Source organism: Misgurnus anguillicaudatus, chromosome 12, assembly GCF_027580225.2.
Source record: "Misgurnus anguillicaudatus chromosome 12, ASM2758022v2, whole genome shotgun sequence".
NCBI classification, from domain to species: Eukaryota; Metazoa; Chordata; class Actinopteri; order Cypriniformes; family Cobitidae; genus Misgurnus; species Misgurnus anguillicaudatus.
The window spans coordinates 10142427-10159005 of record NC_073348.2 but is presented as its reverse complement, the minus strand read 5'-3'; the positions used below and the strand labels follow the sequence as shown (position 1 = coordinate 10159005).

The following is a 16579-nucleotide window of genomic DNA, read 5'->3' as shown; positions in this document are numbered from 1 at the left end:
GTTAATGCAGGTTCAGTGGCAAACGGGTTTGTATGGCATACAATTCACAAGAACACGAAAGTTCCAAAATCGCAATCCGACTATAGGTTAAGATAAGGTTTTTATTTATTTATTTGGTTGGTCTGTGTTATGACCGCGAGTGCTTTGTTCCGTACAGATAACTATTTCGAGTTAAGTACTTTTACTAGACAAATTATGTGAATGCTTTGTTGAAGAGAAAAGTTTTAAGTCTAGATTTAAAATTATCGACTGTGTCTGATTCTCGGTTGGTAAATCATTCCAGAGCTTAGGGGCTAAGTAGGAAAATGACCTTCCACTTTTAGACACTTTTGATAGTCTAGGGATAATCAAGAGACCAGAATTTTGCGACCGTAGTGTGCGTGATGGATTGTATTCTGATAGTAATTCTCTAAGATATGAGGGTGCTAGGCCATTTAAAGCTTTGTAGGTGATTAGTGATATTTTAAATTGTATGCGATATTTAACTGATAGCCAGTGTAAAGATGCCAGAATTGGGCTTATGTGGTCATACTTTTTAGATCGAGTAAGTACCCTTGCGGAAGCGTTCTGAACTAGCTGAAGCTTGTTTACTTGATTTGCATGGCATCCCCCGAGTAGCGAGTTACAATAGTCTATTCTAGAGGTCATAAAAGCATGGATAAGCTTCTCTGCGTCAGATGTAGACAGTATATGGCGTATTTTCGAGATATTTCTAAGATGGAAGAATGCTGTGCGGCAGACGTTGGCGATATGACTATCGAAGGATAAGTTGCTGTCGAACATCACACCTAAGTTCCTAACCGTGGAAGATGGCACCACAGTGCAGCCATCTATGTGCAACTTGTAATCTGACATATGTTTGTAGCGATTCAGTTCAATAATAAGTATCTCTGTCTTATTGGAGTTCAGCTTAAGGAATTTTATAGGTAGGAATACTATAGGTAGCCTACATAATAAATCCTGCAGGAGTGATACACCCTGTCCTGTAGGATTTTTATTCAGTCATATAGGATTCCTGCAGGATTTTTTGGAAGGGTGTTGTAATGAGAGCCATCATGGCTCCCTTTGCTGGCCTTAAGAGGCTTCTCCCTTACATCTCCTTCAGGACTCCTGTTTCCTATTATCCGGACTATTTAAGCCATACTTACACTCAACACATTGCAAAGTATTGTTTGATCTGTCTGCATTACTGAGCACTTACCTGTCATTCTGTTCTATGTCTTGCTTTGTTTTTTGACCCGTACTTGTATATCGTTTATGATTTATGACCTACGCCTGGATATTTTTTATTTGTTTGTAAAGGTAATAATGGTTCAATTAAAGGACTGTGTTAAAAGTAGAGCTGTAAATGATCAAACCTAAATATTTTGTATCCCTTACGAAAAAGATGTATACTGCAAGTTCATTTTTTTAAGTATACTTAAGTAATGTTGGAGTATAGTTTTAAGTAGTAAGTGTACTAACATCTATGTTCTAGCCCTGCGTTCCAGTTCATTTTTTTATTACCTTCCCTCGCTAACTTCCCTCAGTCTCGTTCACTCGGATGTACGTCATTGCTTACGTTGTACGAGTGCCCACTACTGCTGAAACCTGCTGAAGTAGGTTCAAATGGATCGCCCTAAACCTTTAATCACATGGAAAGTGGAGACCGCCCCCTCCATCATTTAAACTGTGCAAAGCACGAGTTGCAGAAGTGACGTCACAATCGTGTTGCATTGCGGGATATGGAGCTGCATGAAGTGTACATATGAAGCAGACTCTCTCCCTCTGTCAAAATCGAGGGAGCGAGGGTCTGTCCATACAAACTTCCCTCGTCCACTTGACGAAATGGAACGCACTTTAAAATGCCGACAGGGATTTCCCCGAGGGAAGTGTTTAGTGAAGTTTGCGAGTGCGTGTCTAAAACTGGAGTGGAACGCACCCCAGTAGTATACTTGTAAGTGTACTACATGAATACCGCTTGGAACTAAATTGTCCCACCTTTTAGTATATAAAAGTATACTTCTAAGTGTACTATAAGTGTAAGAGTAGTCAACTTTAAGTGCACAACTAGAGCACAAGTACGTTCTTCATTTGTACTGCAAGTGAACTCATGAGTACACTAGTAGTTTGCTAGACTTTTACTTCAAGTGTACATGCAAATGTTCTGTTAGTGTACTCTTAGTAAACTAGTAGGTTATTAATTGTGTGCTGCAGGTATACTTGCAAGTAATCTTTTAATATACTTTTAGTTAACTAGTAGTGTACTAGACATACTGAAAGTGTACATGCAAGTGTTCTGTTAGTGTTCTCTTAGTAAACTAATAGGTTACTAATTGTGTGCTGCAGGTGTAAGGTGATGTGAAACCCTGACAAAAGGTATTTCTAAGACCAGCAGCAAATCTACAGTGAACCGTTTTCTAATTTCTGTTGAATTATCATCTGAAACCTTTCTCAAAGAATTCACATCTACCCCCCAAGTAGAGCCCTGCACGGGCCAAAAACTCCAGCCCTAACCCGGCCCTGGCCCGAAGTGTTCAAGCCGTACCCGACCCCAGCCCGACAATGCCAGCAATTTTTTAAGCCCGAACCCGACCTGACCCGAGAACAATATCAATCATCTCTCTCTGACTCACGCGCTCTTTGATGCGCGCTCTCTCTCTCGGATGCATAATAAGAGGTGAAGTATAGCTTTAGCCTACAGAAATGCTTATTGCTTTAATGTAGGGAGTTATAATAGTTCATTGTTCACAGTTCATATTTATGATCTTATAGTCCATTTGAACATTTTTGTACGAACTGACTGTATTCTTCAGAAAAACACTAAATAACTTATCTTCCCTTACCTGTCGCTGTTCAATGTGCAATTAATTAATAAAAATTAGTATGACGTTAATTTTTAAAACTGTGCGAGGTCCGTGCACGTCCTCCGCTTTAGCAAAAAGCGCAATCGGCTAAACGAGCATTAAAAATTAATATGACGTTGATTTTTTGTTTTTATTCATTTATATTCACAAAACTTATCAACAAAACATCGATTAAAATTAAGAGACAAATTATATGAAACGAAATTCATTTTAAAGTAGCAAGAAAACTTAAATTAAACTCGAAAATAATGTTTTACCCATTACAATTCTCCCTTCAAATAGGGCTTGGGCGTCGTGACGTCATTACTTGTCGTGGCGGCCATGTTGGTTGCCTCCTTTACTGCTGCGCTCCATGCTGCGCTCTGTTTATAGACATACTTTCTCTCAATTGTGTGTCTTAATTTAATTAATTGGTCGTTATTTTTCAAACATGGTAAACCGTTGCTGTATTAATAATAAAGTAACACATTAAAAGTAATTTACATTAAAAATGACAGATTACAGGAAACTTCATTACGTTTTATTCAATATCGGAAACCAAACATTAACCTCAACCCCTCAGTAATGTGTATACATGACATATAAATGACATTTATATATACGACAGTGAAGTATAACATCTGAATATTAATTTATATAGCTGAAGTCAACATTGAACATAAGGGAACTGTCCCGTTACTCGCCCAAAATACGGGAACATTTCAACATTCATCTTTCTGTTGCTATCCCTCTGCTGACAGCAAAAACTGCTGCATTAACTAAGCTACTTGTGAAGCTAGGTCGTATGTGACTTTGCTTACAGATTGGCGTGAAATCGTGCTCTCACAACAACCACGCTGTTATCTTTAAAAGGCTCTTTATTAACTCTTTTTTCATATGGATCCTAACCGTTAATAGTTCCGATTTTGTCCACATACCGGTCCCTGCTTCCCTGTTTAACGTATCCCAGTAAATTCCACATCCTTTTCCGGATTTTAACATCTTTTTTCTTTCTTTTAATTCTCCCAACTCCGCCGCTTCTCCTCGTTCAACTTGCTGTATGTTTACATTCGCAAGGCCACCAACATGGCCGCGACGTCCCAGAATGCAACGCGGCGCCCAAGCCCTATTAATCTTTACAACGCGTATGGCGTTTAAAATGGCGGTCTATCTTTTGTAATAAGCTAAATAAATTTAAACAAAACAACAACAACATTACAACAATATTCAAACCTAACAATACTCAAACATAAATATAAAACAGACATTATCTATAAGGTTACATAAAACAATCTATAGCGTTTATAATAGCTGGTTGGTATAGATGTTTACTATTTTTGGCAAAACCTCCGTTACAAACCTCCATTTACCTGAATAAAACTAATTTTTACTTTGAAAATGATGCGCTGTCACTGACAGCGCCTGTCACATTAAAATGAGCTGTTCGTTTACATAAGACTACATCTACGTTCATTTACACTGCAGCGCAACGTCTTGAGTTCTCAAACTAAAACAGGGTCTGCAGCTTTTGCGAACGAATCCGCTTATGAGGGTCGAAAATGGTGGTGTGTAAATGAAAGGCGTAAACGTAGCAAAAGTAACGTTTAAAGGATAAACCCATTAATGTAAGCCTCAGATGCGCGCTGTCTCTGCTACACACGCAAACACACACACAATGAGGAGAGACGTTAAAATAAGCCCGACCCGAGCCCGGTCTGTAAAAAAAAAGAACGGCCCGAGCCCGGCGGGCTTGTAGGGCTCTACCCCCAAGACAGTTACCCCATGCTGTGAGGACAGAAGAGTCACACCCTACCACACTTTCTTGTCCCCCTCTCCTCATGTTCTGAAAGCAAACTGTATATGGAATGCTACATTCTACATGCACAAAGTATCTGAAACTGGTCTTGTTTGGTGTTATATGAAATGTTTCTAATGCAAGCGGTACATTTGGGTTTATTAATATGACAACAGGATTCAATGTTAATCTGCAACAATAAGCACATTTAACCTAATGTTGGGAGACACCTCCTACCTTAGACATGTTGACCAATCACCCACTGTATGTATATTAGGCAACACCCCTGGGCTTACAAGAACCAATCAGTATATCATTATCACAATGCTTTGTTCTCTGGATATTTAAGGAAAATGGTAAAAGATTCAGGTGGGACTTTCTATATCTAGAAATGCACCCCCATGATGCTGTCCTGGCACAGCATCATGTATTTTTATTTTATTTTGAGGAATCTGTAACCAGAACTTCATCTCATTACCAGGAATGCAATGGGTTTTTCATAGTATTGTTTCATATTTGAATTGGGATGTAAATTGGCTTCTGAATTATGTTTTTCCTACCTGGTTGATAAATTGTTACATTTGCATTTATTCTAATTTGCTCTGTATTATTGAATCTTCTAAGTTACTATAAAGTATTACGATATCCTTTGTTACCACATATCTTTGATCGGGGTTAATAAATGTTAATTAAGTTCTACTTATAACTAAGTTGTTACGCAGTCGTGTTTATATGTGGGCCATCAGGGTGATGAGTCATTACCTCTAATCATTGCCTTTACTTTGATTAAGTTTTAAATAGTAATATGATTTAACTATATTAGGCTAGACCCAGGATGGGCAACTTCGGTCCTGGAGGGCCGGTGTCCTGCAGAGTTTAGCTCCAACTGGCCTCAGCACACATGCCTAAAAGTTTCTAGTATGCTTAGTGAGACCTTAATTGGCTGCTTCAGGTGTGTTTAATTATGGTTGGAGCTAAACTCTGCAGGTCACCGGCCCTCCAGGTCCGAAGTTGCCCATCACTGGGCTAGACGGTGCTAGGCCCGAACCTCTGGTTATAGTGTGAATTTTGTATTAAGTTGTATACAAACGATTGCTTGGGGCTATATGGGGACTTTTAGCAAGAGATCGCGGGAGCGGCATTGTTAAATTGTGTTAGTCATAACTTCTAGTACGGTCACGTATGTGTTCGGAACCTGCATAACGGCCGATGTGGGCTGATACGACATGGGTAATCGAATGAATGAGTTCAATATAGAATGATCAAACGTTTATCCAAATTCTATAATTACATCAATTTGTTTCAGAATTACATCTATGTGTTCTTTATCTTTTGGAGTCAGATGAAGTTGTGTAATTTAAAAAAGTCATTGATAATGCCGGAAAAGACAGAACGCGTCCAAGAGTCCAGAAGAGTCCTTCAACATGCCGTTTGGATTCTGCCGTTGGGCCAAATGGATGGATATATATTGTTATTTTTCACCTTACAATACATGCTTTACCAACAACGAACACCAACCTTAAATGCTAACTTATTTGTTGTTGAAACACAAAGGTTAATAAAATATGACATTCTGTGATTTTGATAATCATCTTACCAGTTTTTGGTCTTCACAGCAAACAGAGAAATGTTGTCTTTACTGTCCTGATACTTATGGAGGGCACTGTGTGTGTGTGTGTGTGTGTGTGTGTGTGTGTGTGTGTGTGTGTGTGTGTGTGTGTGTGTGTGTATTAAGGAATAAATGATGACGGGTTGTTGAATTATTTCTAAATAATGCATACCCGAGGTAGTAATGCGTTACAATGTGGGTGTGCATTATTTTCAAATAATTCAAAAGGACCGGAGTCAATTATTCCACTTATACAACGGTTACCACAAACAAAGGTGTGCGGTTTACAGAAAATAAATCAGCACCCATGAAACATTTCTCAGCCAATCAGATAAACCATTTGACAGGCCACATTCTACGTGGACAGCTGCGCAGTGATTTGTTCACTAGAACCCCTCTCCTCAGGTAAAAAAAACTTGAGCGCTGATGAGGCAGCATCTGAAATACTGAAAGGGATGATCACATGAATACAGATAATTCTCCAAGCTAGAAAATACATTAGGTCCATAAATATTTGGACAGAGGCACATTTTGTGCTATTTTAGCTGTTTACCAAAATGTATTCCAGTTACAGTCATATTATGAATATTGGCTTACAGTGCACACTCTCAGCTTTATTTTGAGGGTATTCACATACAAATTGGCTGAAGGATTTAGGAATTTAGGTGCCGCCAAAACAGGTGCATTGCACAATACAGCCTTAACACTTTCAAAAGCATTTTGACATGCTTCAGTCCATTTAAATGTGCACGAAGGACTAAGGACTGAGGTCAATGGATTAACAACAGTAGAAAAGTTCTTACAGAAATTCCAATAGTAACCGGCCATTCCTAGAAATCTGCGCAACTCCTTGCGCATAGCAGGAACGGGGAAATTTGCAACAGCGGATATTTTTTGCTTCGACAGGTTTTACCTGTCCTTGCCCAACTTTTCATCCCAAATAGGTGATTGTAGCTTGTCCAAACTTGCACTTAGCAAGATTTAACGTTAGTGAGGCTTGTTTCAAACGTTCAAACACAACTTGAAGAATTAAAACATGCTCTTCCCAGTCAGTAGAATATATCACAAGTTCATCTAAATATGCATTACAGTTTGGGACACCAGAAAGCACAATATTTTTTTTTTTTTTTTTTAAATATTTTATTTATAACCGTTTTTCATATAAACATAAAACAGATGAAAGAATATGGAATATATACAAAAGACATACTATACACAAAGAAAAACAAAAAAACAAAAAAGGAGAACCACCCCCCCCCCCCCACAAACAGGCACCAGATACAATAAACACCTTAAACAAAGACATACGTAATCAAATAAAACAGAGTGGAAAAATACATCCAATTACATAAATGCTCAAACAAATTCAATTCTTAAAAAGATACCCGAGGAAGGGACCCCAGATTTTTTCAAATTTTTTAGAAGCATCGACCCTGGAAGAGCGTATCTTTTCAAGCTTAAGTGCGGCAACCATCTCAGCCAACCATTTATGAAAACTTGGCGATAGGGTGGACTTCCACTCCATCAAAATCACTCTTTTAGCTACCACCATACCGAACATAAGAGATAATTGCTGAGAATATGTTAATGCTAGTGCAGAGTCAGAACACCCAAGCAAAGCTAATTCAAAGTCTGGACTAATATTTTCTCCAAAAACATTTGAATACCAACAAAAAATATTCTTCCAGAACTCAGAAATCTCAGGGCAAAACCAAAAAGTGTGAGCATGCGTGCCATCTGAGCTCTTACACCTATCACATAATGGGGAGACTGAGGGGTAAATTTTATTAAGTTTAGTTTTGGTATAATGTAACCTATGCAATACTTTAAACTGTATAAGTTGTAATCTAGCATTAATAGAACAGGTATGAATTCGTTTCAGGCCCTCTTCCCAAATCTCATTTGAGATACTAGTTCCAGTATCATTTTCCCATGCTACTTTGAGGTAATCTGAAGACACTGCAGAATGAGAAACAAACAAAGAAACAAATCGTGTCACCAAATGTTTGTCCTCAGGAGGTTGGCCCAAAAGATCATACATGTAATGATCCTTAGGCAAATCCTGAAAGTCAGTAAAAGAATGTTTTATGTAATGGCGCACTTGTAAATATCGGAAAAATTGCGAATGGGAAAGATCAAAGGTTTTATACAAGTGTTCAAAGGTGGCAAATTTTCCATCTATATAAAAGTCCTTGATAGTGGTTAGTCCTTTGCCTTTCCACAGTGAAAATACCTTATCTGATAGGCCGGGCAAAAAATTTTGATTATTGCAAATAGGCAGGCGCACAGAGGGACACATAATATTTAGCACGGTCTTCATTTGTTTTAGAATTCTAATGGAATTAAGCACAACTAAATTCTTACATTTTAATTTCTTTAAAGACATAGGATTAGAAAAAAGAATAGCAGCAAGAGAGCATCCAACAACTGACTTAGCCTCAATGTACAGCCACTTAGGATGTGTATCTAACAAATTATCGGCAGCTTGATCACTAATCCGCCAGAACATCATAGCTCTTGCATTAGCAGCCCAATAATAATGACGGAAAACAGGGAGCGCTAGACCACCTAACTCTTTCGGCTTCTGCAAATGGGCCTTAGAAATTCTATGCGATTTAAAGCCCCAAATGAACGGCAGGATAAGAGAATCTAATTGTTTAAAAAAAGAATTTGGCAAATATATAGGCAGGTTTTGAAAGAGATAAATAAATCGGGGCAGAGAGACCATTTTAATGGCATTAACCCGACCAATTAAAGATAACGGAAGAACCCTCCACCTATCTATAGAATTTTTTAACTTATTTATGGCTTCTGTGAAATTTAGACTAAAAATATTCTTAAAGTTTTTAGGAATGACCAACCCTAAATAAGTAAAGTGATCCTCCGTTATTCTAAAGGGTAATGACCTCAGAAATTGACCATCCAGCCCTTCGCCCAAGGGCATGACAGAAAGCACAATATTAATGAGCATTCAAAACGTAGATGGAGCGTTACGCATTCCAAAAGCCATTAACCCTTGCCAGTAACCCTTCAATAAATCTAGTTTACTGAAAAATTTCACAGGACCAAGTGTGTCAACGCAATCTTCCATGCGAGGTAATGGAAAACAGTCGGGTTTTGTTACAGCATTTACTCTGCAATAATCCGTACAAAATCTGGCAGATCCATCACTTTTAGTAACCAGCAAGCACAGTGAGCTCCACGAACTACAACTCCCCAAGCCATTCTTCAATAAGTAGTCAACTTCAGCTCTCATGACAGATCGTTTTTCAACATTTACTCTATACGCATGCTGCTTAATCGGAGCGGCAGTACCCACATCAATGTCATGTTGCAAAATAGTTGTACAAGTTGGAACATCATGGAATAACGAAGGAAAATCCTTGATTAACTTTTCAACATCAGATTTCTGAGTATCAGATAGGTGAGACAAAAGAGAAGACAAATCCATAAGCATTTCAGAGTTCTTCAGTCTAGCACATTGCTGATACATGTGTCGAATTATCACACCATCGTCTTCATCATCAGGAACATCAGAAACAACATCAAAAGTGAGCGCAACGGTAGGTGACTGATCAACCTTACACTCAACATTTTTTTCGACATCTTGTGGAGACTCCCTTACATGATATGTTTCAGCATATTTATATGACATACGCGAGATTTTTTTCTGCGATCAGGTGTATGAATTACATAGTCCGTGTCACCCAATTTTTGTATTACCTCATATGGACCCGAGAAGCGTGCAGATAACGCAGAACCAATAACTGGTAGAAGAACAAGCACTTGATCTCCTGGATTAAATTGACGTGAAACAGATTTAAGATCTGTTTGAGATTGAGCAAAACGTTTTGACAAAAAATTTGTCCCCTGGTCACTTTGTACAATTCTAGGCAACCCAAAGGTTGAAAAAAACTTCACGAGCGCAGAAATAATTACCAGAGCCGTAATCTTCCGTAGTGGAATCGCTTCTGGAAAACGTGTCCCTGCCCACATTACCGTTAACAAGTACTGGTTCCCAGCTCTCGTTTTTGGTAAGGGTCCGACACAATCAATAATAATGTGCTCAAAAGGTTCACCCACTACAGGGATAGGAACAAGCGGCACACACGGAATTATTTGATTTGGCTTACCCGAGAATTGACAAGTCTGACAGGTTCGAAATTTTTAGATTTTAACCTGGGCCAAACAAAGTGCTTCAGAATTCGACTGTATGTCTTTTTAATACCCAAATGTCCAGATAGGCTATGATCATGAGCCAACGAAAGCACAGCTTGTCTGTAACATACAGGAACAACGATCTGATTTACAGTACACCACTCTGGATCAGAAACATTACTGCACCACCTGCGCATTAACAGGCAGTTTTTCTCTCACGCGCCATCTCCAAAGGTACAACAGAAGAGACACACTTATGCAAAGTTAAATCTGCTTTCTGAGCTGCAGCAATATACTCTTACGTGTAACTGGTAACTTCGCATCATCTACAGTCGGAATTGATGTCTTATCTGGCACACCTTCATCAGGCATCAAAACATCCAGCTAAAAAGTAGGTGCCATAAAGGTTGACGATAAATCATCTGCATCAGCAAATTTTCGAGCTTGTGCTCGGGTGACGGCACAGACAGGGAAAACTTCTGAAAATTTTTCTAAAACGTCATCAGACTGATCAGACAGAGAAGGTTTCTCATAAACTTCTAACAGTGGCATGGCTTTTCCGCCAGCTACATTGTTACAAAGGATAAATTTTACCCTGCACACAGGCAAACTCTCACGCACCACAACCTTTACCATTCCTGAGAACAGGTCGGACTTCAAATAGACTTGATGCAAAGGTACCTTAACGACATCCATTCCAATACCTCATACGAACACATAACTACCACAAAAAGTCTGCTCAGAAAAAGGGAACGCATCTTCAGCCATAAATGACTGCATCGCCCCAGTACCACGTAACATTATCACATTTACATGGTTTGTAGACTGAACATCAGCGGATACCAACCCCTTCATCAGAAAAGGTTGATAACTTGCATCCACTTTGTCGGAATGCTCGTTGTCAATCATGTCAACAGTTTTCACAAAAGCAACACTTTTAGGAGGATTGCTTTGCTGCTTGCGTTTTAAAGCAAGACAATCAGCAATCACATGCCCCGTTTTGTGACAATAAAAACAATCCCTCTCTTCCTTAGGTTTTGCGACAGTAAAGGTAGAACTTGACTGTTCCTTTGAAACGAAAGACACAGTCGGAACTTTTTCAGTACGTGCAGTAAAAACATTTTTATGCGTGAGCACAAATTCATCAGCAAGCACAGACGCCGCTGACAATGAGCTTACCTTTTGTTCATTCAAGTACACCACAATACGTTCAGGAATGCAGCTTTTAAACTCTTCCAATAAAATTAGCTCACGGAGTTCCTGAAAATCTGTAACTTTATTTGATGTACACCATTTGTCAAACAACATAGACTTCTCTTGAGCGAATTCAACGAATGTATGATTTGATCCTTTTTTACGGTTCCTAAAGCGCTGCCTGTAAGCTTCGGGAACAAGCTCATAAGCTCTCAAAATAGTCGTTTTACGACATCATAATCTAAACTGTCCTCCAAAGTCAGAGCAGCACATACTTCCTGAGTCTTTCCTGTAAACTTACATTGTAAGAGCAAAGGCCACACATCCTTAGACCAGTTTAAAGCTAAAGCAATCCGCTCAAATGCAAAAAAATACGAATCAGCTTCATCCTCCCGAAACTGTGGTACAATATGCTTACTTACATCGAAAGTAAGACCTGACATTCCTAACCCAGTCCCAACATCAGCGTCTGCAGGCTGCACATGTGCATCTGAAGGTGCAGTAGGACTCATAGGCACATTAGAAAGTGGTGTCACAGAGGGAACTGGCGTATCTCTGGCCATTTTTAATTCAAGCTCACGCAACTTGATTTGTTTTTCCGCCTCAATTTCCATACGGGGAATTTCAAGTCGCAATTCTAACTCAGACTGATGCTCCGATATCCTCAAGCGCTCCTCCATTTGGAACTTACCAGCTCCAGACCCAAAAGTCGGAGAAAAAGGCTTGAAGGCCGCCAGAACAGCTTTGGCTTCGGACCCCTCCACCTCAGCAGTTCCACTCGCTTCCTCCTCACCTAACAAAATTAAATGAGCATCAGCACCAGGCAAACGCTGTCCAGCTCCATCTGCCAAAGCCAGTACACCAAGCTTCTCTAGACCCTTCACCACAACACGCTTTATATCCTTCTTCAGACGCTGTTTAGCCACATTAATTTTAAAATGCTCCGCAACACGCACCAAGTCATCCTTTCTATACTTCAATTGCTCGATCGTCGGCCTACTAACAAAGGGGTAAATTAAACGGGAAAAGGGAAAAAAGGTGAGCAACGCCAAATAAAAGAAATAATCAAAACAAAACCCCAAATAACTAATACCCCCAAACTAAACTCACTACCAAAAAGAAAATGTAGAAAAGAAACCGAAATCTTCGGCGTATGCGACGCCCAAACTAAACTCCCTAATTAATAACAAAAATACATAAACGGCAGTCACTCCTAACTAAATTCTAACAGAGGATACTAGAAAATAACAAAGGCTTACAGCAGGGCCAAGCTCAAATCGCAGCAGTGGCACCTCGTGTTGGCCCTTCCGACTCATCTCGAGGCAGCTAGTAGTGGCACTTCCGGTAACTTGAGGCAGCTAGTTGTGGCACTTCCGGCATCTGACACATCTTGAGGCAGCTAGTGTTGGCACTTCCGGCATCTGACACATCTTGAGGCAGCTAGTGGTGGCACCTCCGGCATCTTGAGGCAGATAGTGGTGGCACCTTGACTTTCTGAGGGAGCTGACAGTTTTTGTGTCATTAATTTATACTTATATTTATCGGATATTTATACTAGCAGCCAATGTTTGTGTATACTGGCACTTGATCTGTGCGCTTGTTATGCATTTTGCTGTTAAATTGAGATATCCAGCTGCAGCCCCGCAGAGCCACGATTCAGGGCACATGAATCAGGGCGCTCGTTTCAGAGACATAACAGCATGGCGGAGAACACGGTCAGTTGTTTATACTATTTCTGTAATTATGTTATGAATTCAACATAAAATAAATGATAGATAAGTGTATATCAGATTACATACCAAACATGTACAGATAAATTAATTGCAGTATGTCATCTAATAATTTTCTGTGTTTTGTTTCGGCGGACGTAAATGCGTGGTTTAAATATGCTTTATTTTTTCGATATTACTTTTTTTTTATTTACTGCATAGTTGTAATTCAAATATTTATCTTTTTAAGTGTGTTTATCGTAGGCTACATTAATCTAGAGTACTAGCTGTTTACTTTGTCATGGAATGTTTATTTAATCCCTCGTAGGAACATGTTAAACTTCCTACAGGAAGGGAACTTCAACAGTGTACAAGCTGCAATGAGGTATTCATCAGTATTACAATTTATGGTTTCAAATATTAACTTTAAATGGAATATAAACATTTTATTTTTCTTACTATTTTCTAATGAAGGAGCTTCCAATAATAAGGGAAATGAAGATGGCTTTAAAATGGATAAATGCCAACAGGCATTTGTTCAAGGGCCCCGTGAATGAACCTTCATTCCTAAAAATGGATGAGGAGGAGCAGGAAATGACCCTGAACAAATTGAAAGAGCAGTTGGAAGGCTGTAGGGAGCCCTTTTCCTTTTGTTTTTTATTGCAGGAAGACATTGAGTCTTTTCTCTCTGAAGTTAGGGACATAATGGGACTACAAGTTAATTGTTATTTTTTAGTTTTTTAAATCTTAATTTGTCTATTATTGTTTATTTTGGTATTATTCATGTCATTAAGTTTAAAATTAAATTGTAGTTGTTTTTTTTTTGTGGTGCAGAAATAAGTGGTACTTTGTGAACACAAAAAGGGTTTATCTGTGGCACTGCTGTGAAGAACCTTTTGTAGCCCATTTATTTTTAGGAGTGTAGCACAGTTTCTCCACAGTGTAGTATGTAGTTGAAATTCTAAAAAATAAAGGATATTTGAAATGTAAACATTATGCTCTGTGTATTTATTACAAAATTAGCATTAAGTAGATACTGATATCTTTATATCAAATGAAAAAGTATTGTGACATTACTTCATTATCTACATTAAAATTAATGTTAATAAAAATATTTATATTTGGCTATATATTTTAGTGAACTTTCATGTATTTTTTTAAGTACCATACATATGATTCAAATGTTTAGTATTTATCAAAATCCATGATAAAATTAATATTTACGCGAAGACATGTTGGTTTTCACAACCAGTTCCACCAAACCATATATGGTTCAACTTCCGGTCTGAGACGAGCGCCCTGGATCGTGTGCCCCGAATCGTTGCGCTGCGGGGCTGCAGCTGGATAATATATGAAGTTTTATTTTAACAAAGTTTGCTCAATCTGCTCTAGCAGAGCCTGAAGTAGTAGACAAACTAATAAAAAAGGAAATCGAATCAGGGTTTATGATCGGTCCATTCGAAACGCCCCCCCTTTCAAACATTTCGTATCAGCCCCATTGGTATAGCTACCAGAAAGTTTTCAGGGGAAAAGCGCATGATAATCGATCTCTCTGCGCCTCACAACTCTCCATTTCCAAGCATCAATAGTCTTATTCCACTCGAAGAATATTCTCTCCATTACCACGATATCGAGCAAGCAATAACAATGATTAAAATCATTGGCCGCGGCGCATGGCTGGCAAGGTAGATATCACATCAGCTTTTAAAGTTATGCCAATACACCCAGATTTGTGGCATCTATTCGGCGTTCGCTGGCGCAATAAGTTTTATTTCGCCGTGCGTCTAACCTTTGGTTGCAAAAGCAGCCCAAAAATCTTCGACACGCTATCTAAAGCAACATGCTGGATTCTATCCAACAATTATGCAATTCCCTATCTCCTTCATTTGCTAGATGATTTCTTAATTATCTCACCTCATGACGCTATCCCCGCAGCGCATCTCCTTACGGTGCAACAGGTTTTTGCAAAGCTAGGGATTCCGATAGTTCAAGAAAAAACAATGGGCCCATCAACATCCATTACATTTTTGGGCATCAATTTAAACTCAGTAAAATTCCAGGCTTCACTGCCTAAGGAGAAAATCGATAGAACCATTTTGGTCACGTCTGATTTTCTAACCCGCACAAACTGTTCCAAACGCAAACTTCTCTCTTTACTTGGTCATCTAAACTTTGCTATGCGCATAATTCCACAAGGTCGCCCCTTTATCGCGCATGTCCTCGCCCTCGCATCCTCGGTTCTCGCACTAGAAGACGAAATTATTTTATTCTACGAATGCAAAAACGAGCTAAGCCTCTGGATAACTTTCCTTAATCAGTGGAACGGCTTAACTTTTTCTATGACAATTGCATTTCTTTCCCCCTTGACATTAAACTGTTTACCGACGCAGCCCCCTCAATTGGTTTTGGGGGATTTTACCAAGGACGCTGGTTCGTGTCCTCCTGGCCGCCCCAGCTTCTAGTCTTACCTCAGTCCTCAGCCCTTTTCGAGCTCTATCCGATCATCGTCGCAGCTTCCCTATGGGGGAAAGAGTGGTCGTCAAAAAGCATTTTAGTCCATTGTGACAACGAAGCCACTGTATACTGCATTAACAAAGGCCGTTCTCACTCCCCTGCGTTAATGCCATTCATCAGACGAATTTGGATTTCCGCATGCGATCAGTTTATTATAACTGCTAAACACATTCCAGGCTCAAAGAACCAAAACGCTGACTCTCTTTCCCGTTTTTCGTTTCAGAAATTCAGGACGCTGGCACCAGATGCGGACCCAGTTCTAACCCCAGTCCCTCATTATTCTCAGCTGATCTTCCCATAAATCACCTGTTAAAATCCCTTCTGAGCACTTATATCAATACCATCCTCCAAGCAGTCTCACCTAAAACCCTCAAAACATATTTTACAGCATGGAAATCTTTCAAATCTTTTCACCTGTCTAACAACCTGCCGTTTCCCGATTTCTCTCTCGTGTCCATTACGTCATTCATATCTCACCTTAACAGCATTAAAGGCTAACAAGCCGGGTCCATTAAAGGCTATCTAAGCGGCATCCAATTCTTCCATAAATTATCTTACGGTTAACCCGCCCCAGCCATAAATAACTCTCAAACTTCCCTCTTAATAAAAGGAATTCAAAGAACCCATCCCACCCGCCCAGATAACAGACAGCCTATTACTATCGACATACTCACCAAATGCATCTCCACACTACCGCTCGCACACTAGAAGCAATGTTCATCCTGGCTTTCTTCGGTTTTCTTCGCTGCTCCAAATTAACAGTCACGTTTAACTT

At 39.3% G+C, this 16579-nt stretch overlaps 1 long non-coding RNA gene across 1 annotated transcript; it reads left to right on the top strand.

The window, feature by feature from the left end:
* The first annotated feature begins 13543 nt into the window (after positions 1–13543).
* LOC141369174 (uncharacterized) lies at positions 13544–14286 on the top strand. The gene is made up of 2 exons (XR_012372738.1): positions 13544–13675; positions 13765–14286. It is a non-coding gene; the product is annotated as an uncharacterized lncRNA (long non-coding RNA).
* The last annotated feature ends 2293 nt before the right edge of the window (positions 14287–16579 follow it).